A 23,106-nucleotide genomic window follows, 5' to 3' on the forward strand; every position below is an offset into this window, starting at 1 on the left:
CTAGTAGCTCATGTACATCCAGCACATCAGAAGCATATAAGTCAACAAAGTTTTTGTCAAGATGCAATACTTTGTCGTCTATGTCACCCGCTAAGGAAACATCAATTGGGGAAGCTTTGTTGGCCAAAATCTTTCCTTCAAGCTTGGGCACCAAAAAAATAGTTGTAGATTTTGAGCAAATAGAGCAAAAGTTTGCCTCTTGTTGGTGATGAATCTTAGTAGATTTGCATTGACTACAAAAACATTCCACCAAAATTGAGTTCACATTCACAAAGTGCAGTGTGCCAGTTACCTATGTATAGGCACTTGACGAGTTAGAGCTTTCTTGAGTTATTATGGTGAAAAAGGAAAAGCAAGATCAATACTTACTTCTTGATTGTGACCAACATCAAGAATATGGGCTTTATATGCTTCCTCCAAACGATACTTGAGACGAGAACTTTTGACATGTGCTAGGATAATAATATTCAAGACTGAGAGTGTGTTGCTCCGACCTATGAAGGAACCTATGTTTTGTGAAACAAACATAGGATGCACATCGGCCTTAAGAGCACAAAAAATAGCGTGGTAATTGTCTTTGCATGCATTCACAAAGCTAAGCTGTGACGGCAAGAGAGGGAAAATATTAGAAAGATGCAAATATATAGAAGGGTGAAGATAAGTAAGCCTTATAGTGGCACGATCCTTAGCTGCTGGCCCATCTGCAAGAACAAGATCACCTTGGGAAAGACCAGATTTTGAAGTGCTAGCATGGCCGTATATAACAACAAAAGCTACAGTTCCAAAGTGTGTACGGGTGCCTTGTGCATGCAAGGACTATGCATCATCCAAAAATTGACGCACTTTGCTCTTTGGGTAGAAACTAAGGCTGAATTCAAAAGGTTTTGTCTTTTCTACGATCGTGGAAGCGTTGAAGAATAGTACATAAGGAGATGTGCAACTATCTGACTTAGTTTTTTGTTTACAATTACATTCTCAATGTGGACAATGTCTCCTACAGTAAGGGTGTCAATGAATTGCTCAATAAATTGATCGCTAACATCACAAGTGATGGTGTCAGTGTTGAGTGGGTCAACTAGGTCTGCCTTCAAGTCATACATATACTTAGTGACTTCTGGGATTTGTTTGTAGGTTCCATATCGGCGGTTAAGTATGCACCCCTCTAATGCGAAAGGGGGTAAGTTTCAGTGATGTCAACAATATACAATAGAGGGATCTTAGTGGGAATATAAGGCACAAGAGAAGATGAACCAACGGGAATTACATTCTCATGGTAACACACAACAGCAATATGTCCATCTAGTTTGACACCCTCCGCAATGCTCTCTTTTTTTGCACGTGCAGGTGGTGGTCCCCCTAGAAAAGGTTTGGCTGCCACAACAAAAAACACTCCCATAAGGGTTGGGTACAACAATAGAATATCTATGCGGTGCAAACAAGCCTTACTTAGTTTTGTTGTCACCTCACACGTCTTGAAAAATATACGTGCTATTTCACCACTTTGATCCACACGCTTGAGGGATTTGGACCCAACGCCAAGGGAAGAAGAAACATCAACCTTAGGCAGGCTCGAAGCGCTCCTTGTGAGGAGTGGAGACAAATGATCAAGAATGAGGCCACTATCGGGTCCCAAGAATGATGCAGTTGTATCACGGTGCACTATCTTGTGTAACTCTGTAAAAACAAAAACGAAAATCGCATTATTGCTAAGCGTACATCAAGCATTTTCTATAAGTTAGCAAGCTATGGAGTCACCATTTTTAAACTCTATCTAGCGAACATCACTAGATTCATCGCACATGGGTTTGATGTTGTCATCGTAGCCATTGTAATGTCCATCGAGTGGATTTCGCGAGGAGGAAGAGGCGGCCATATCAAGAGAGGATGGTAAATACTGTTCACACAATTATTACTTGATGTGTTCAAAAGAAGAAAAGGGTAAAGAACATCCTTGAGCTAAAGGATAAATAAGTTCATAGAAACAATACTTCACACAGTCACAAGAATCTTAGGATCAATAAGGGAGAGAGATGTTTTGAAACTAATTTTTGAAGCAGCAAGATCACTTATATACTACAACCTCCCTTCTCTTTCTCAACGTTCACTAACTCTTAAAGCTAACCTACTATCAAATCTATTAAATGGATTTGACACATTTGGACACATGCAAGAGAACATTAAATTCGACAAAGGGATTAATAAACCAGTGGACAAGTGTGTGTTGGTGGTCTAGGATTCCCACCATGCTCATGCGTTGAACACCATAGAAACAATGAATGGACAAGCCCAAAATTTCCTCTTGGCAAACTTAGTGAAAAGAAATTTGCATGCTCGAGGAAATGATTTTTCTCGAGCACTTGGAGGGAAAAGGATTTTCAAAAACCAGTGCTCGTGGTAAATTGTGTCTCGTCTTAATAGCGTGCCGGTTTCAATCTCAAGAATGCCGGGCGAGGGCACAATAGTCTTTGGAAAAAAGCATTTTTTCAAACATACAAAAATTCCTTTCCTTGGATTCGTCAAGAGGAAATTTTAGAGAATCAAGTTAATTTTTCTGGTCTATACACTATTTTTCTCTATTTTGAAGTGGAAGTTTTTTGCATCTTGACAGTGTGCCAATTTCAATTTCAAAAATGCCGATTGAGGGCATGACATTTTTTGGGGAAAAGCGCTTTTCCAAACATAGAAAATTCCTTCCCTTCAATTTGCCAAGAGGAATTTTTGAAAATCAAGTTAATTTTTTGGGCTTTTATAGGTTTTTTTTTTCTGTTCGGAGTGGAATGTTTCCCTCTCCTCCGTGTTAGTTTTGAACCGGTTCAAATTATGAAAATACCGATCGAATGCAAGGGGAAAAGGAGAATTTCCGCCCCAAAGTAGAGAAAAGTAGGGTAAAAACCTAAAGAAGACTGTTTTTTTTAAAATCTCCTCTTGGGATACTCAAGGAAATAAAATTTGCACGCTTGAAAAAACGATTTTTCTCGACCATTCGGAAGGGAGGAATTTCGAAAAATACGAATAGTTCCAATGCAAGGTTAAATGAAGTCTAAGTGCCTTTGGTTTGATGAGCACCTGCACAACCAGTGTCTGTGTGAAATTGTGCCTCATCTTAGTATCATGCCGGTTTTAATTTCGGAAATGCCGTCAAACAGTGCTCGAAAAAAACCTAGGTTCAGTGTAATCCCACCTACAAATTTTGAAATTTACCTATAAATTTTACATTTGACGGTGAGAAACTAGTGTAATTCGGTGTAAAAATGTTCAAATTTTATCAATTTATCTCTGTCGTTTCATATATGTAGGTTTGCCAAGTTTTTGGAAAAAAGTTTTTTTCGAGCACTTGTCGTCAATTGGCATTATGTAGAAGTCCTCGTGCCCTAAGCACCCCTGACATTGCAAACGAGGTTTGCCAATGATCGGTGTAATGGAAATACCCCATCCAGGTGCTGCTAGAACTGCCTCCACCTATGGCCGCGGGCCTGTCAGGCATACTTCCAAATCAAGCTACCAATTCAAGAAGTTGGCCTTGGCTCCTCCATCAAAGAAAATGAGGGCTTCCTGAACTTTCACTTTGGCCCAAGGGTGGCAAAGTTTGGTACTTTTCGTTCATTTGATTTTGTTCGGGCCCCAGCAATGTGGTACCATTTCTGCTTTCATCTCTTCTTTGCTTTTGCAACCGGCTGCTGCTCTGTAACTCTCAAATTTATGTTCTTTGGTTCATCTTCTTTTCAAGAGTTCTTATCAGTTGAGAAAAATAGTGTGGAAAGCCGAAAAGGGAGCCTACTGTTTTAGCATTTTCTCTTGGTAAAATCAAGGAAAGTCTAAATCATCTCAAACGATCTCTTCCTCTCTCACACACACACGCGCGTACACAGGCGAGTAGGTTCGAAGAAGGGGAAGGATTTTTGACGAATCTTGGGCCCAACCCAATATGACCCTTCCCGTCTCTCAAAAGGGGCACAATTAAGAAATCCCCCCTAATTATTTCTTTCTTTTATAAGCAAAAGCTCAATATGTATATTCATGGCGTTGGCGCTGATGTTGAAGCTTTGAGGGGACAATGGGCAGCTATGGAGATCTCTCTCTTTGAGGTAAACGAAGGTTTGCAAGAGGAAGGTAAGGTGGAGGTACACAACCAAATTTCCAACAAGGCACTACACATCTCTCTCTCTCTCTCTCTCTCTCTCTCTCTCTCTCTCTCTCTCTCTCTCTCTCTCTCTCTCTCTATCTCTCTCTCTCTCTCAGGCAATCGAGGGTCTAGACTCTGCAGGAGTATGGCTGCATTTATTGAAGCGCAGCAGCCTTCAAGATGACGCGTCGACGTCTAGACATGTTGCAAAAAATCGAGGTGCTGAAACTCCTGAGCACACGTCAAGATCGCAAGGAGTATGTCTGCATTTACTAAAGCGCACCAGCCTCAAGACGATGGGTCGATGTCTGGACAGGTTGCACAAAATTGAGGTGTTGAAACTCCTGAGCACACGTCAAGCTCACACGTGCTAATGCAACAGGTTTGACTTCCTTACACGTGGAGAACAAGGTGAGCGATGGCGCGGATGCTCATGCTGAGCTCTGACAAGCCCCAGGGTGTCCTCTGCGTTCCGCCTCAGGCCCTCGCGACTCCAGAGTCCAGCCTCCCATCGTCATGAAACGTGGTGTGCTTACTCTCTGCAACTGCAATTGCAGACAGCTCCAAATAGGTTTCCGCACGCCCTTCTCTCCTCAAAAAGAGCTGGCCGTCCACGTGGAGGATAGTCATGAAAGTACGCCCAAGGTAGCCAACACTAAGGCCTTTCCTTAGCAGGCCAAAAAGAATCCCATGGTGTAATGAAAGTGGTTTTTAGTTGATCTTCAAAGGCTATGCATATTTGAAAATAGCCCGTCACACACTTTGTAGCATTCAAAACTAGCTACTTCATTCAAATTTCATCCAAGAAAGGGAGAGGAAAATGGTCCCTCTTTGTGGCTGCATTTAGTGGTTTGTAGTCGACGTAGATCCTCCACTTACCATTCTTCTTAGGCGTCAACACTATCGGTGACACCCACTATGAGTTTTCCACAGGGTAAATGAACCCTTCTTCCAGTAGTTTCCTTACCTCGGTCTTGTATGAACCCCAACCGTCGTAGTTTTTGCACAACTGACTTTACCCCTTCCTTCAACTTAATGTGATGCTCCATCATTGTAATACTTGTGATTCTTTCATAGTTGTCAATGGAAAGGTCGGGGAATCCCATCAACATTTGCAAAAAATTATCCTTCTCTTCACTTGTTAATTCCATAGAAAACATACTTTTCAGCCTATCTCTCCTATGCCAGCTGATTTATTTTCCTCTCTGTTGTGTTGACCTTTTGGTGACGGGTTGCTAGTCGTGCTTGCCCTTCGTAGATCCTTCATGATAATGCCCATTACATCGATGGCACTATCGCTCTCATCGGTGGAAGTGGTCTCCTCCTCAGAAGTGGAAGACTCACTATTGGTTTCATCTACTGATGTCTCTAGGTCCATTTGTTTCTGCTTGCCGATCCTCATGTCATAGTAGATTTTTCCCCCTTCTTACTAGTCATGCATAGAAGACCAGTGCCCAGTCCTGCTTTTCCTTCATAGCCATCAACCATGGCCTTCCCAAGATTAATGGATAGCCCTCCCTCTTCGTTGGCATCACAAAAATATCTACTTCTACTTCAGTGTTGAAGGTTTTTACCTTCACGGCACTTACTACGCCCACTTTGCGTTATTTGCCATCTTTGCCTTGCATGGAGAAGGCCGGTCAACCTCTAGCCCTAGAAGAAGCATAATAGCTTCACTCGTCACATAGATTTGTGCACCACCATCAATGTAGGTGTTTCCAACCCTCTTACCCTTTATGTTGACGTTGACGACTGGAAGGATGTCAACCATGTTGCAACCTGAAATTGCTTCGATCACCTTTGCTTTGGAGCACCTTGTACTTATCATTTTAGACCATTGTCACCTTACCTTTGGTGCGAGATGTAGCAGCTGTGGCCATGTAATCTTTGGTCCTTGCTCTACCACATCCAGTGTGAGATCATAGGGCCTAGAACTCTCTCCTAACTAGAAGTCAATGATGCCTATTTTTTGTTGTGGTTTTGACGGCCTTTTGCTAGTCTCTCCCTTCATGCTTCTCTCATCATTAACTTGTGTAGTTTTCTCCCTCCTAGCTCTCTTTACAGTCATTCTCGGGGGATACACTATGTAATCATGTTAATGTATAACGTGAGTTCAAAAGGAGGGGTTTTAAACAACAAAAAATTTAGGCAATTTAACAGAGATACACTAAAATAAGGGGTTTTTATATTCAGTTTTGGAAAAATCTCCTAAAATAAGGGGTCATTTTATTCATTCAGACATGTTAAAAGAGGGTTTTTTTTTAATACTCCAAAAACGCACGTTATATAGGGGATACTGAACGTGAACCCCCGAGCAGTCACGGTTTCAAATGGTTCTATGAGGGTTGCCTTCACCTTACCCTTGACTTTCTTATTTACTCTGGGTGGATCCACTATTACAGCCTTCCCCTTCTCCTCTAAGCTTATGATGCTTATAGTGGTGCCAGTGGAAGAGGTGAATTGGGTGCTTGTGGTGGTGCCTGGTGTGGACGTAGAATTTGTGTTGGTGGGGTTGGTGCTCGGGGTGGATTTTCTTTCTCTCTAGGGGGTGATAGTTGGTTTCTCCTACCTCCTCTATTATAGGGTTGTCGCGGTTGAGGGAAGCAGTACATACCGTGACCATTTACTCCACAGTTATAGCAGTGATACTCCCTATTTGTCGTCGTGCCCTTCTCGGGTCCTGATCTCTCTCCTAATTCCTTCCTTGCTGTATCAAGTGGACAGATAAATTCTACAATTGATCAGTAATGTGGGGCAACATATCTTGTTGGTCATTCTTACCCTAGGAGCCAGTGGTGGTGGTGGTGGAGTGGTGGTTGTCATGGTTGGCGGTTGACGTGATGTTCTGCTTTTGTTGACTCGGTTTCTTTGGCTTTCATCCGTAGCTTCTTGTCCTTAAGGCGAGCAATCTCCACGGCTAGCTTATACGTAGCCGAGAACCTACCCTTCACCTTCTCCTTAAGAGGCGGCCATAAGCCATGCATGAACCGGTCCTTTTTGAGGAAATCAGGTGCAACTTCTCCTCTTGCCAGTGACTCAACCCACTGTTCCCGCAAATCCACGAACTTGGACTCATAGGTGGCATACTCTAAAAGACTCTCCTGCTTCAAGTCTCTCAACTTGTCCCACAGCTTCTCCGAAGTGGTACCTCCCCCAAAATGCCTCTTAAAAGCAATTTTTAGGAGCTCCCAGTTATCCTTAGTTGCTTGTGGGAGTGCGTTGTACCACGACCTAGCTTCTAGCTTCATGAGATGATTAAATATTCCAACTCGGGACTCATCTGTGTCTTTGTTGATTACTACACATGCTACTTCAAAGTCATCTGAGAAATATGCTACCAAATCCTCCCCCTTCTTTCCTTTAAATGTTGGAAATGCTACACTTGCCATGATTGTTGAGAGAGAGAGAGAGCTAGAAAGATACACTGCTTAGCTTACAACCAAAAGATTTTTTTAATTTGTATTTTTTCTTACAAGAAGGCGTGTATACCCTTTCTGTTAGGAATTGGATCGTGCTAGCTATGGTGGATGAAAGAGAAACATAGTGTCAATGCGTGAGTGTGTGTGTAAGCAAGGTTATCACTCAAGTGAATTAGGTTCCAAGATAGGATTAGCTTGGACTCATAAACACAATCTTGAGTATTGAATTAGCTTAGCACAAGCTCACCATAGACCAGCATGTAGTGCAAAATGGAGTTGTTGTTTATTCATTCATGAAATGAGCTTTAAGTAGATCTACAGACTTGCTCCACAGTATGTGGGATAAATCCACTCTCCTCTCCTTGACTCACACCTTAGGACAAATCTCACACTTTACAATCCTCCCCTTGAGGTTTGGACTAAGACAAGATACTGAAGATGCATGATCCACACAGGCTAACAAAATCCACATAGGATGGTGATATCCACACAGGAAAATAAAGTCCACAAAGGATGGTGATATCCACATAGGATGGTAAAATACACACAAGAAAAATCCACAAAGGATGGTGATGTCCACACAGGATGATAAGCTGGTATCCACACAGGAAAAAGTCCTCCCCTATAAGTAGAGAGTCTGCATCTTCAAAATGGGTCTTCATAAAAGACAACGTTGCTCTTTTCTTCATCCTTTTTTCTTCTACTATGTGAGCTGATCCTCTGTCAGGTCTCTTTCCTTCGTTGCTTCTACTGTTGCTTTCAACTGCTTCATGGTCTGACTTTGTATCCTCCCCTCGAACGAGTGCTTCTGTCCCCCTTTTTGTTGTGCAATCAAGATTTATTCTATGCGTCATAATGACATGCAACAATATGCTAAAATATCATATGAAAAGGTTTATGCAAAAATTAATGCTCTCTTCCATCTTGGTCATACTCCGAGAGCCCAAGCATGCGGTGTTTCTCATACAAATAGAGAGATTTTAGCAATTTGGAGACTCTCCAATGCCACTCTCTATCCCATTACAAAAGCACATAATGTCATCTATGTATAAAAATACAATTACATACATTGCAAGAAGTTGTTGTGCTTGGCTGCAAGATTTCAATTTGTACTTTCGAATTTCCCTTCAATGTGAAGCTCCTCTTCACCGTCAGTGAATCCCCTCTTCACAGATAGGGGAAATGACTCTTTGATTTTGCTTTTGATGCTCAAAAGAACTCCTTTGGATGTTGGAATCTACCCTTGGGTTGAAGATCCCGTGTTGCTTCAGGTTTGCTGCAGGTGGGAATTGTTTTGAAATAACCAAATGAAAGCTTTTGAAGTTCTTCGGACAAGAATTGTTGAATGAATTTGATGCTTCTTGAGATCAAAACCTTTGGTAGCATTCGGAAGATGGTCTTGAGTGGTTGCTTGGTGAGATCTTTGAGTGCCCGATAAGATCTTGAGGTTCGCCTTTGAATGCCGGTGTAGAAGCTTTGAAAAAACTTTGAGGCTTGATGCCCTTGTGTGGCTTGGGAGGCTTCAAAGCCTTAAGCCATGGGAAATGGTTCTTTACAAGGTCTGGGCTCTTAAGGCCCAGGAGCTTGGTCAAAGGCAGGCCTCAACAAGCATGGGAAGGGGGCCCCAAGAAGGGTCGAGGTGCGAGGAAGAATACCGCGGGAAGGTGAGCTTACCAGCGGGGTAAATTCCGGGCACGCACGGGCAATAGGGCAACTTGCCGAGCAGGCGCGGGCAGGGTGGTCAACTTCCGGGCAGCGGGCAGCGCCAAAGAAGGCTTTGGGCAAGGCGCGTGGCGCCTGTGGGAATCTACCGCAGCGGACCCGCCAGGTTCCAAAAGACCGTTTGGATGGTACTTTCGAATCCGCCCAGCTCACCCAAGTTAGGAAAATCTATTTGAGCCTCGGACCTCTATGCCAAGAATGGACAACCTATTTTGGGCTATCCAACAAGCCCATGTGCTTGCTTGTGGAAAAGCTCCGAAAAAGAAAGTATTAAGCTCAAGTCGGCACACCCTTTCCCACACAAACTCACACACACACACACACACACCTAATAATAGGAAATATTGAAGATAGCTTTAATGGAGTTTTCGGGCTCGGTTTGCAGAGATTGAAGGTTCTATGGAAAGCTTATGAGGAAAGATTCAAGATGAGATAATTAAAGCTTTATAAGTGCAAAATCGGGAAGATTAATTGAAGATGCAAACAACTAGAAAATTGACACAAAAATGATTAGAAATGCAAAAATTGGATGCTAATCTTCTCCCTAATCAAGCCTATCTAGCCATGGAGGGTAGTGTCCTCTTGGGTGTGCCAAGGACATTCCCACACATAACTAGATTAGTGCCTAATTAGTAAGATGCAACTAGTTATGACAAATGTTAATGGGTCGTGACAATGAAATGCTAATCGATCTAATGGAGATGCTAATGATTAACACACACTAATGCATAATGAAAATCCTAGCTAGCACACCATGGATCTGATACCAAATGTTAGGAATTGGATCGCGCTAGCTATGGTGGATGAAAGAGAAACATAGTGTCAATGCGTGAGTGTGTGTGTGTAAGCAAGGTTATCACTCAAGTGAATTAGGTTCCAAGATAGGATTAGCTTGGACTCATAAACAAAATCTTGAGTATTGACTTAGCCTAGCACAAGCTCACCATAGACAAGCATGTAGTGCAAAATGGAGTTGTTTATTCATTCATGAAATGAGCTTTAAGTAGCTCTACAGCCTTGTGGATCCACAGTATGTGGGATAAAACCACTCTCCTCTCCTTGACTCACACCTTAGGACAAAGCTCACACTTTACACTTTCTATACTAGAACATATATTAAAATCTCAAATGGTACATTGGCTTGTAGCAAAGGTAGGAAAAATGACTGATTTGATGCTAGAACCTCAAAGAAGCGCTCCCCTCCCAGCATAGTGTTCATGATGTGCTGGTAGTGAGCCTTCCAATCCAGTATCACCTTGACCGATCGTACTCGTATCAGAATGTGTGATCTACCTTGAGGTAGGTTGTATTGGTTCATGTGAAGCTTACAAGTACTTAGTCGCTGTCAAAACTTGTGGGAGAGAGTGGTGTCCTTTCCCGAAACAAACTTGGTAGATCTCTAGTCTCTCTATCGTACTCGTATCAGAATGTGTGATCTGCCTTGAGGTAGGTTGTATTGATTCATGTGAAGCTTACAAGTACCTAGTCGCTGTCAAAACTTGTGGGAGAGAGTGGTGTCCTTTTCCGAAATAGACTTGGTAGATCTCTAGTCTCTCTAGTGAGAGCGTGAGCATGTGCTTCCGTTATCTGTGTTGCAGCATCAGGTGCAACTTGGAAACTGACTGTGATTATTACCTTAGGGACTTGAGTTACCCAATTCTTGAAGTAGAATAATGTTGACTCTCTACTGTGCAGAGCTCCCTCCATCTTGTTGTTGCGGGTTGGTCGTAGGTTGCGGACATGGTCTCATCCTCCTCCTCCTTCTCCTTGGCACACGGGCTATGTATATCCACTGAGTTTGACGTGTTGGTTGTCTTCCCACTGCAAATATATCACCGTTACAGCTGGCACTCGATCCTTGATGGAGATGCAAAGTTCGTCCAACTGTGCTTGGAGCTCTTCTTCTTTTGTTGTCTAGTTAGCAAACCCTGCTGACCATTCATCCATCCACAAAAGGTTAGGGTTTTTAGTCTTGTAAACTGAAGGGTTTCATGAAAGGATCCTCCGTGGGGGCGCCAAGAAAATGATGGTCGGAAATGACGTGCCAGGTGGGGTGGCCTCTACACCACACATAGCCTGAAATCCCCAAGCATCATCTCAGGGGGGGGGGGGGGTAGCACCTAAGGTGTGCTATCCTATAACTCTAAAGGGGCATCACCTAGCATAAGCACGGCTAGGACGTGTACCATAGCCTTGGACCTATCACTCTAGCACAACACACCCAAACCACATTCTTCTGAATCCTGATTGAGAGAGAGAGAGAGAGAGAGAGAGAGAGAGAGAGAGAGTACCCTTTTCTTATCATTTCATACTATGAGAAATCCCAAAGGGATACACAGACATGCCCAATAGCTTCCATAGAGAAGAAACTACCATCCAGAGGGTGGATTCTTACACTTAACTTCTATCACATGCTACAACCCAAGTACACAGGTCTTGATGGCAAAGAGGTCGTTCTATTGATGTAGTTCAGTAGCAAGGTTACAAGCTATTTTGAGCTCCAAGATGGGGCTTAGGCTAACCGAAAGATTTCTTATGAGCTAGATGTGTGTCTAAATCCATATTTCAATGGTGTTAACATCAAGTGATCCTAATTCCATGCGCCCAAAAGAACTACCAATTGTCTATCATGCTTGTGTAGGGTGTGCATATTGTTATGATTATAGTGATATTGTGCTTCTCAACATTGACATTCTCCTCTCTATTCTTCCTTAAGTGGAGAGCTCACCCTCCTTATATAGAATTTTGGGAGTGGCGACCTCTCTTACTAGTGGGGTGAGAGAGAGTGTGAGTGTGCCATGTGATTGCGGGGGCGTGCTTGGAGTGGAGCCTCTTCTTATTCTATTGAGCAGGAGAGAGAAGGTGAAGAGAGTAGACTTTAGAGGGAAGGAGTGGGGTAGGGATAGGTGAAATTTACAAATGCTAGCCATGGCTAGAATTAGGCTAACTTGGTTGAGAGATTTTTACAAGGGTGTTGCCGATGGGGGAAAGTCCTAGAAGAGGAATGGCGTATGCTGCTGCCGTCACCGGTGTTTTACCGATGCCAAGATGCAACACGGTCGTCACTTTTGGGGGACCGGTCGGGGCATGCCTTCCGCTCAACCTTCAATTCGTTGTTGCTTTCACGTGATTTGGTCATATTTCTCCATTTGTTGATTGTGTGGCATTCGTTTTCTTCTTCATTTACGTGTTTGTGCGTGTGCTTATACGTGCATGTATGTACGTTGTCGTGCTGTGACACGTACATAGTGGGAACACATCCTACAAGAGTTATCTTGTAACTTTTTAGATACATAATTATCTTTCCTATAATGTACATATGCATATTTAAGTATAATAATAAGCCTTCTATCTCATCCTATTATTTTTCTCAAGGGTAACCTATCCTTACTTTACCATCAGAAAATACTATGGAAAAAGCTCAATAGCTCCGCCTCTTTAACTTGGGGCAAAAAGCATTGATTCTTTATTTCTACTATCTCATTATCATCTCACACCCTAGCTAGATCCTATACTAGGGTAAACTCCAATATATATATATTCTATGTATTTTTTATACTTTTCTTATATTTCTTTTTAAATAGCTACTAGGAGGGAATCAAATCCTAGTGGGACACTAGGTGGCATGATTTCAAAGATACACTTATTTTAATGCATTATTGCAAGCATGATTACAAAACTTTGTCAAGGAGCAATGTCACGCTTTCATATGGCATGAGGTGTCCTTTGGAATTAAATGAAAGTCTAGGCTAAGGGGACCACGGGAAGACTTTTGCTGCCAGAAATGGACCCTATTTTGATGAATTTTTTACACAAGGTTCCAATCCGAATTGGAAAATGATTTTAAAATGAAAATCGTAGCTAATGAGCTGAAGTTTTTGCTCATATTTTTATTTTTTTATTTGGAGCCACGGTTGAGAAGATATGATCAAAATAGTGGACCCCAGTTTGCCCACATCATGCAGGGACAGCTCATTTCCAACTTTTCCAATTCTTATTCACACTGGCTCCTCTCTTCTTGTGCAAACCCTTGGGGGTTCCCTTCACCTATAAAAGGGGACCTCTTCTTCCTTGAAAAGGGAACTCAAGCATTCAAGCCATTGATGAGAGGAATTCTTGAGGGAGTGAGTAGTAATGCCTAATTGTACTTAGCCATTAACATAAGCCCAAGCCTACACTTTCTCCTAGAGGGAGACTAGCCATTCTTGCAACAAGCTAACCTTGGAAGATCAACTCTAATCAAAGAAGGTCTTGCACTTGGTGTATCAATCAAAGTGGAATTATCCACTCTTCTTTTCTCTCCATCAATAATGGTGCCGAAGGATTTGTCAAGTAAGATGTGTTCTACATTGATGTTTTCTTGATTTCTTGTTGTTTTCTTTTTCATATCTAATCCGACATATATATATATATATATATATATATATATGTATCTAATCTCATCTCCTTAACCAAACCTATCTCTCTCATTCTTAGTAATTCATCCTCTCTGCAAATTCTAGGTTCTCTTTTCTACAGGTACATCTCTCCCCGCATTATCCTTATTGCCTACGGGCAAGAATAGGACTTGGGAGGGAAACTTCTCATCTCTTCACTTCTCTCATATCTACATTTCTCACATACTATCCTAGATGAATAACCCACATGATGATCATTTCTATCGCTTTCACTCTGTACGATCTATTAGAATTAACGTATGGATTAGCCGAAAAATTCACTTTCAACAACGTATAGTGTTTCTCTTTCGCCCAGAAAGGCTTAATGAAATACTTCTATCACCGGATCCCATCATACTACCTCTCATAGACTATAACTTTTCTTTTGACGTAAGCGTAGTTATCTTGCTATGAACCAAGAGGATTTGTACACACAATTAATCCCAATCACTAGACAAAATATATATATTATGGTAAGCCCAAAACTACAATTCCAAAGAACAATTCGTAGCCTATTTGGTCAGTCAAGATTGAATGCCAATAACTCATCCATTAACCCTTTCATATTACCCATGATACGATATGACCATAGCCTTGATGTTTTCATTTTCGTATTGTTTTGACATTCTCTTTTGTGTTCATTCTTTGTGTGTGTGAGTGCAAGAGAGAAAGAGTGAGTCTTCTTTGATTGCACTTCTTTCCAAACCCTAGTCTTCATGGCATCTATGGTTTAACTCCTTCATATAGTTTTTGTTGATTTCTCTCACAAACACTCACAGCCATAAGCCCAGTGCTTTCCTGGCAAGACTGCAAATTTCTCAACAACGTGTTCTGTGTGTGCAATGTGTGTGTGTGTGTGTGTGTGTGTGTGTGTGTTTAGTGTATGGGTAAGAGAGACCGATGGAGTGTGTGCGGGTATGTATATGGGTTGTGTGTGAGTGTGTGTAACTAATGAATGAGAGAGAGCGCAACTTTTGCTTCGGGATGATGTTGCCGAGGAAGAGAGAGAGATATAGGGCTGAGAGGGGAAGGGACAATGAGCGAGAGATGGGGAGAGAGGGAGGGAGAGTGTGAGAGTGGGTGTGTATGGGTATGGGTAGGTGTGTGTCTGGTGGGTGCTAAGAGAGAGAGATTCTGTTTTGCACCCTATGGGTTGGCCTGGCTACTGACACACAGATTGGGAGAGAGAAAGAGAGAGAGAGGGAGTCAACCGGGTGATGAGAGGCTAAAGGAGGGAGAGCATGCCAGAGAGAGACTGAGGGAGCATGTGGTTATTGGTGAGTAACGAGAGAGAGAGAGAGAGAGAGAGAGAGAGAGAGAGAGAGAGAGAGAGAGAGAGAGAGAGAGAGAGAGAGAGATGAGCTTATTTGGGCATGTTCGCTGGCTGCTACACAAAGAGCAAGAGACAGAGAGAGATGGAAAGAGTGAGAGATGGAGAGAGAGCGAGCATGGGTGGGGAAACGAGAGAGAGAGAGAGAGAGAGAGAGAGAGAGAGAGAGAGCGAGAGAGAGCGAGAGAGAGAGGGAGACAATTGGCCGATTATGGGCCTTGCTGGCTTGACAAAATGAGAGAGAGGGGGGAGGCCATTGGCTGAGTGTGTAATGGAGGAGGAGAGAGAGAGAGAGAGAGAGAGAGAGAGAGAGAGAGAGAGAGAGAGAGAGAGAGAGAGAGAGAGAGAGAGAGAGAGAGAGAGAGAGAGAGAGAGAGAGTGGCCAAGGAAGGTAGAGAGAGAGAGAGAGAGCTTGTTTGTCTTGATAATAGAGGAGAGAGGGGGAAGAAGGTGATGCCAAGAGGGGGCGGCCACAGTTGCATGCACACCAGCAAGGGAAAGGTGGGGGTGGTGGCAGAAATATGCAAGAAAAATAGGAAAAAAAAATATTTTTTTTGTTTTTTATTTTCTGCTCCCCGAATGGGGTCGGTTCTCGCGGCTTGGCTCCGAAAGTCTGGCATCATTAGCCCTGGGTGAGCTAGAATGTGGTACTGCTATCCCCGTGTCATTCCAAGGAAGTACAAGGGAAAGAACATGGATATTTATCTTGCACCACTTATCGAAGAGATCCAAATCTTATGGACAGGGATTGATGTGGTTGACTTGTCCCAACCGATCGGTCGACAACATGTCCATGTTCAAGTTAGCTCTAGGCGGGTGTGGACGGATGAGCGAGATAAATTTGTTCTTTTGCAACTGTTAGGAAATAAGACGTAGCTAAATAGATAATTGAGTAGATTACTTAATGGAGAGAGACAGATTTATATACACGAGATTATAGAGTAGAGAGAGAGAGAGAGAGAGAGAGAGAGAGAGAGAGAGAGAGAGTACACACGATATACGTAGTTCACCCAATGTGGGCTACGTCCACGGGAAAGCAGCCACTCAATGGATTTAGTACTTCAAAACAAGAAGTAGTTTACAAAGGGATTATACCCTTAATGGAGCTCTCGCCTTGCTTCACTCTCACCACCTCACACTCACCTTGTTGCATCAACTTCACACTATGAAATGTGTGTAAAAATGGCCTCCTTTTATAGGCCAAAAGGGCTACCCTCTCTTATGAGAGACAGCCATGTGTAGCCGCCCTTGTGCGAATAAGTCCAAATCGGACCCTCCAATCCGCCCATGTGTGGCCGCCCTTGAGAAGACAAGTCCGCTTTTGAATTCGGCCACCGGCCACCAGCCATTGACTTCCAACCACCAGCCACCGGCCATCGGCCATTGACTACCGGCCACCGGCCAACCGACCGGTTGTTTTCCGACCACTTTCCGGCCGCCGTCCGGCCATAATATCCCGACGAAAAAGAATATTCCGGCCTTTAAAGTTGCCCCTGATTCTTGTCCGTGAAAATTTTGGTTTCTGGTGAGTGATTTTCCTTCACGCACGATGGCTTCTCCTCATAATGGCGGCCTTACAAATGTGCACTTTTACCACAGAAAATTACAAGGGTAAATCAGGCTCCATACTTAACAGCAACATTGTGAATGGGTTGTGTTTATTATAGATTCGATATGGAAGGAACAACACAAAGAAGATTTGACTAGACAACACTAGCTCCTTGTCGTCCATGTTGCTCCACGAAGTAAACAAGTCTGTAAAGAATCATTGAAGATTGATAACGAAGAGATACATGAGTGTTGGCAGTCGTAGAATAGAGCTCAACCCACCAACATAATGTCAATCCGGTGGATCAAAACCCGGCTAGTGCATGGAGGCGTAGATGCACCAAATGTGATAGCTTGAGGACTCTACGAAGAGGGAAAAAGAATGGGAATAGAAGAGGGAAAGCTCAGGAAGATAGATCTACACACACACACACTCAACCTACACTCTAACTCTCTACACATGAGGACATTGATGCTTCCCTTGCTTTCATCTCAAGCACACACACTCTAATCACACATTAAGCACACACACGGAAGCCTAATTAGATCAATGCATGCAACACACGTACACACACACTCTAATCTAGCACACATGTGAAGCTAGAATGCTCCAACAAGAGGGAAACTTGAGAGAGAAGAGGAGATTAAGACTTAATCAAGCAACAACAACACACATAAGCATGAAAGACAAGAGCAAGTAGAGAGACTTAGCTTCCATTAACCCCAAACGTCGGCTACATGTGTATGAGGAAACTCCAAGTTCCATAGCCACTCCTCTTCTTCTTCTCCACACTCACCTCACACTCTCTTGAGCTCTCTTTGCTCTCCAAGAGTTGGCTCTTCTAAGAATGCCCTTTCACATCTTGTCAATTGAGTTATATACAAAGAGCTTCTAAAAATGGGTGGCCGGCCAAAAGTGCAAATAAATGTAATAGGCATCTAGGCTCATCTACTCATAGACGTACAAAGTGGAACTCAAGTAGAGCCCGTAGATACAAAGAATATGTGTATACACATATGTGTACACACTAATGAAGCACAATGCATGTCGTTGGCGCTCGCCCGACGACACTCTTCCCTTCCTAATTTCGCGCACGTCCTCGGGCGGGCACCCATAAGTCGTCAGAGGGGTGATGAATGTGGCTGCACAAAAGATAATTTCATTAAGGTGCATGCTAGTCCAACATAAGAGTGAGAGTGCATAATAAAAGAGAAGCAATGAATAGCAGCAACCACATTAGAGTGTTGCAAAGCAAGCATAGCAATTGTAAAGTACATTAGATGGTCAAGTGTAGGCACTTCATTAAAGTCCAAGCTTATTGGAAGTAATGCATGAGTTAGCAAAAGGTGTCCGAGTTTTAATCTAAGGTCTCAACTATGCCAAGTCTAAGAAGTGAAATTAGCATGCTTAATAAGAAACAAACATCTAAATGGCACTAGAGCTAGGCTTGGGCGCATTTCAAGAAGTAAACAAATATGAGAATCTTTGAATTTCAAGTGGAAGAGGCTTCATTTGCCTTTTGATTTTATGCAGACATAGGAATTTAAAGCACATGGCGACCATCCAAGAGTGAGACAAGCATCGACCTTGGTTCCTTGTATGACTACAAGGCCTTCTCCAAGAGTCTACTAGTTCACTCAAGGCATGGCTACCCCCTAACAATCCAAGGCATCGGTTTAGGGCCTTGACCAAGCGAGCCAAGGTGATTCCCCTCGCCTGCCAAAGACCACTAAGGCGATAGGCCGTACACATAAACATAGACTTTATTTTTCATTTGTTAGCCCTTTGTTTTGGCGTTTTTTGGTTGTATTTCTCTTCCAAAGTGTATGATGCAATCTCATAAAGTGTAACCAAATGAAACAAGCTTGCACATAGAACTAGCACACCTAAATGCTTGTCAATCATTAAGTAGAATTTTCAAAACCTAGAGCTAGCAATGCCATGAACTAGGATTAACACAAGGTCACAAATGCATACCCATGATTACTAAAAATAAGGTCAAACTTAAATTAATGACTTGCACCAAAATACCTAGATGGAAACTTGCAAAAGCTAGCCTAGCTTGCCAAAACTCATGTGGTTGTGCAAAGTTTATGCACATCAAGGAAAATGTAGTGATAAGAGGAGAAAGAGGCAATCATGGAAAAAGTACACCTGTAATGGGGTGGACCCTCGTATCCGGATGTGACGATAGACCCCAATAGCAATGGAGATGGCCCACCAAGTGCAAATCGCCGGGGGTAAATGCCAAGCTAGTCCTCATGCTTCTTTTTCCTGCACAAAAGTAAGACACAAAGCACAATACCTCGAGGGGCATATCAGAAGGAAAAGAAGCAATAGTGAAAACAAAATAAAAGTCCTAAACTAAGGTCTAAAAACCTAGATATCCAGAGGGAAAAACCGAGTGGGAAAAAGTGCCTCTGGTATATGTGCATGTGTCTAGTGCACCATGATCAATCAATACAAATCAAAGTCGCGTGCGACTAGAACGAATAAGAGAACCCTCTCCAAATAAAAGGATAGTTCTCTGTCTAATGGTCAAAGGCTGGCTAGCACCTAGATCTATACATGTGGTCTCCGCTGAAGGGAAAATATCATGTCTAGGGATGACATCAGCCTCTATGTCACTGGTCATAGGTCTCTGAAGCTCATGTATCACCGGTACACTCCTACATAGCTCTATGTCTCTATGATGGTCAATAGAAATCTGACTCGAGCTTGTGCTAGGGTCTACGTGTGATAAACTAGGGGGAAGGCTCTTCGGTAGCCAGATCTGTAATGCTCGCGCTCTCATAGGGATACCGGTATGAGCTCGTCTAGCATGTCTGTGTGTGCATCTATCTCTAGGACATGCTCGCTGCTATGGAGGGGCTGTCCTCTCTATGGGCCGTCTTGTCTCTCGACATCTAGCTCGTGGAGGTCTCACGCGAGGGTATGATCGTGTATGCACCGGGTATGCTACCACTCGTGGCCTAGGTACCCAAACATGTCTCTGTCCCTTGAAATAGTCATGTGCCTCAAGTGACCGTCTAGATGTGAGCCAACCATGTGAAAGTCCGTCATCGGTCATATGGCTCTCTATAAACACAATCGTGTCGTCACAAGGCAAAGATCTAGCGTGTATCTCAGTACGGGGAACATAGACCTGTCGAAGGGTCCGGGAAGCTCTACGTGGAAAACTACATGCCTGATCTATCATGGGTCGCTCCTCGGTGGCACTACTCGTCGCTGCGGAACCACTGTCTAGAGAAGGTTCTACACATGGTTGGGATGCCTGTGTACGTGGTCTCCAAACAAGTCTAGTAGGCGGTCTCGTAACGCTACATCGTGTGTCAGTAAAGGTCACTCTAGTCCATGTACGTCCAGGTATCTGTGGTGTAACCTCTATCGGCGTGGTGTCTCGAACGTGGTCTCTAGGAACCTGATCTAGCAATATACGGCTCGTGGCTGGTCTCCGCTCAATTGGGTGATATGATCGCGAATCGACACTCGTAGATGGCACTAAGGCGGCATCTACCTGGGGTGGATGCTCTCTCGATGGCTCACAGACTGTGGCACCACTATGCATGCTAGAAGTGTGGGACATCGATGCTATCGGCTCTGCAGTCTCTCTCGTAGAAGGAGTGACTCTCGCATATGGCTCTGGCTTGATAGCTATCTCTAAGGGCCACTGTGAGGTCGGCAAATCTAAACAAGGATACTCATAGGTAGCCAAGAACTGCATAATGGTCTCATCTGTGTCTAGGCCAGGGTCACTCAATGTGCGACTCTATGAGGTCTCTTGTTGCATGCTGGAAGTCTCGTGGACGAGAGCGGCATGTGGTGTAGGCTCCCTAACAATGCTCTGAGTAGTCTCTAGTCTCGGGGGCTCTACCTGTGGTGGCAGGCTAAGTGCTAGATCTATCTCTTGTGGAACACACCTCAGAGGCTCTCGTGCATAGGTGTGTCCTGAGCGGCTCTCTCTCGTGCAGTCACTCACTCGTCAAGATAGGTGTCATCCTCATCGGGCCTCTCCCAAGGTGGTAAAATACGTCGCAAAAAAGGAGGCCTAGGTGGTGATATCGCAACTGGTGTGACTGGAGGACTCGGAGCTCCCGGTAACCGTGGAGCTAGCATGGCCGTCGTGGGTAAACATAAGTCGTGATGCCTAAGTCGAAGGGAGTAGGGTAGACCTATAGTCAAAATGTACACTGCGTGGCCGGTATCCCTATAAACTCGCTCACGTGGATCTCCTATCAAATGTGCAAGAAAGTATGCTGAAGGATCTCTGGATCCACCAATCGACAAGCGTCTGTACCTACGACCGAGCTTGTCTAGATAGGTCATGGTTTGCTCAACTCTGTGAAGCTCCACTAGCCTAGGATGTGTCTGCATGTCTAGGCGATCATCTGGGTGTGCACGTTCAATATCATTGAAGTCAAGGGTCTCAATCGAGCAATACTGCTCTCCAAGCTCATCAATAAGGACTGCTCTATCGGCCTGTGTGTAGACTCTCACAATCTGCCTAGGTAAAGACAGTGGTCGCTGTGGGTCTACCATCCGCACATATAAGTGGTCATGTAAATCAACATAGAAGGCAACACCACGCTGGTACTGGCCTATGATACATAGAATCTGACCCTCTATCTGTATCGTGCTACCTGCGGTCTCTCTAGCCTCAAGCGGTGCCTGAAGCGTAGTGGTCAGTGGTCTAGGGGCACTCATATCTACAATGTGTAGTCTACTGTGCCCGAACTTTGGTTCTCTCAACGGTGGTGATGGGGTCATCATCGCCTCTCTCGTATGGTCTCTAATATGTGTCACCAGAGGCGGGGATGGGTCTCTAGATGGTGCAAGGTGTCGAGGTGGAGACTCCCTAAAATATGTCGCTCACGGGCTCTCGCTCTCAGTCTCACTATGAGTGGTACGCAAAGTACTAGCACTCGCCGAGGTGTGCATCGCTCTAGACTCGTGGTAGCTCAAAACGCCTGGTAGCAAATCAGGTCTAGGTGACGAGAACCCTGGCGGTGGTCTCCTGAGTGTCCTGGGTGGTGGCACTATGTCTAGAGGAGGTGAGGGACTCCTACTCGAAGCAGGGCACTGGGTCGGTCGAGGATCATATGGCAACCCACAAGTCAAGAAGTAAAACTCAGTGCCTGCGGTGCTTTGGTAGCATCTGTCTCTAGGCTTGCCAACTAGTGTCACAACATCTCTGGATAGGCGTTGACTGGATGCACGACACTCTAACTGATATCGACGCTGAGCACTATCAGTATAGATCACTCGGTGACCTACCCGTAGTAATATAACCTACTCAGGGTGGTCGAATGCCTCAAAGCAGTCGTTTGCGTGTACTAGCTTTATCTCCTCTCGCCTAATCGAATAGTCGACCACGTAAGTGGCATAAAAATCATCTCTAAATGTGCCATCTAGCATGTCACCGGGACGGACTCGCACTATCTGGAATGTCTATGTGGGGCCAAGGGAGGCACGACACTGGACAAAAAAGTATCCCTGTGTGTCTGTGTAAGTGGGTCGGCCTCTGTGCTCGCCTATTAGCATGAGCAATATATACTCGGAGCAGTGGCTCATCATGACCATCATGTGTGCGCAAAGTGTACTCTCGACGTGTGCACGGTTCTCTAGTCGGGCTCCTATGTCTAATCTCGGGCAATCGGGTCAATGGGGTGTGCGGTGCGGAATATGCGGGGTGATGCACGTGAACGTGTGTGTGTGAAGCGAATGTACAATGTGGCGCGCGTGAATGCACGTGTGTGTCGATTGTCGAATGCGGATGCGTATGTGTCCGCGTGTGAGTGGTCGTGTGTGTGCATGAATGCACATATACAAGTGAAGGCGAGTGCAAGTGAATATGTGGACAAATAGGTGTGAAGTCTCCCTCTCTCTCTCATCGATCCGCAAAAAAAGCTCCTATCTCTCTCTCGCTGCATGGGCACACACCCTATCTCCTTCTCACTACATGACGCGAGAACTTGCTCTTCTCTTCTCTTTTGCTTTTCTTTTTTTGTGGTGGGAAAGCCTCTAGCCACAAACCCTTCACTTTTGCAACTTAAGAAAAAAAAGCATCTATCTCTCTTAAAAAATCGAAAGTGAACGTGGAGGGTTTGTCTTTTTACTAAAATTTAAATAAGAGGGGCACTATGCACAAATTAAAAAGGAGGAGGGGGTTTCTTTTACATGGCATTGAAATAAGGGGTGCTACACAAATTGAGAGGGGGGACAAAGTGAAAGGGGGACAGCTGACAAGGGGCGTACAATATTAAAAAGGGGGGGATAAAGTGGAAGAGAGGACAATTGACAAGGGGGGGTACAATATTAAAAAAGAGGGGAGGAGAACAAGTGACAGGGGGGGGGGGGGGGCAGGGGGGACAAAGTGGAAGAGAGGGGAGGAATTAAGGAGGGGGGCAACGCCTTGGGAGAGGGGGTGTGTGCGTGCGTGCGTGCGTGCGTGTGTGTGTGTGTGTGTGTGTGTGTGTGTTTTTCTTTTTTTATTTTTTAAAATATCCCAAAAAGTAATAAAACTTTTG

General features: G+C 44.0%; 1 pseudogene; it reads right to left on the minus strand.

The window, feature by feature from the left end:
- Nucleotides 1–20,554: 20,554 nt before the first annotated feature.
- On the minus strand, nt 20,555–21,994 carry LOC147439334 (uncharacterized; annotated as a pseudogene).
- Nucleotides 21,995–23,106: the final 1,112 nt, after the last annotated feature.

This window comes from Adiantum capillus-veneris, chromosome 16 (genome assembly GCF_014529385.1).
Source record: "Adiantum capillus-veneris isolate H3 chromosome 16, ASM1452938v2, whole genome shotgun sequence".
Lineage (NCBI taxonomy): Eukaryota > Viridiplantae > Streptophyta > Polypodiopsida > Polypodiales > Pteridaceae > Adiantum > Adiantum capillus-veneris.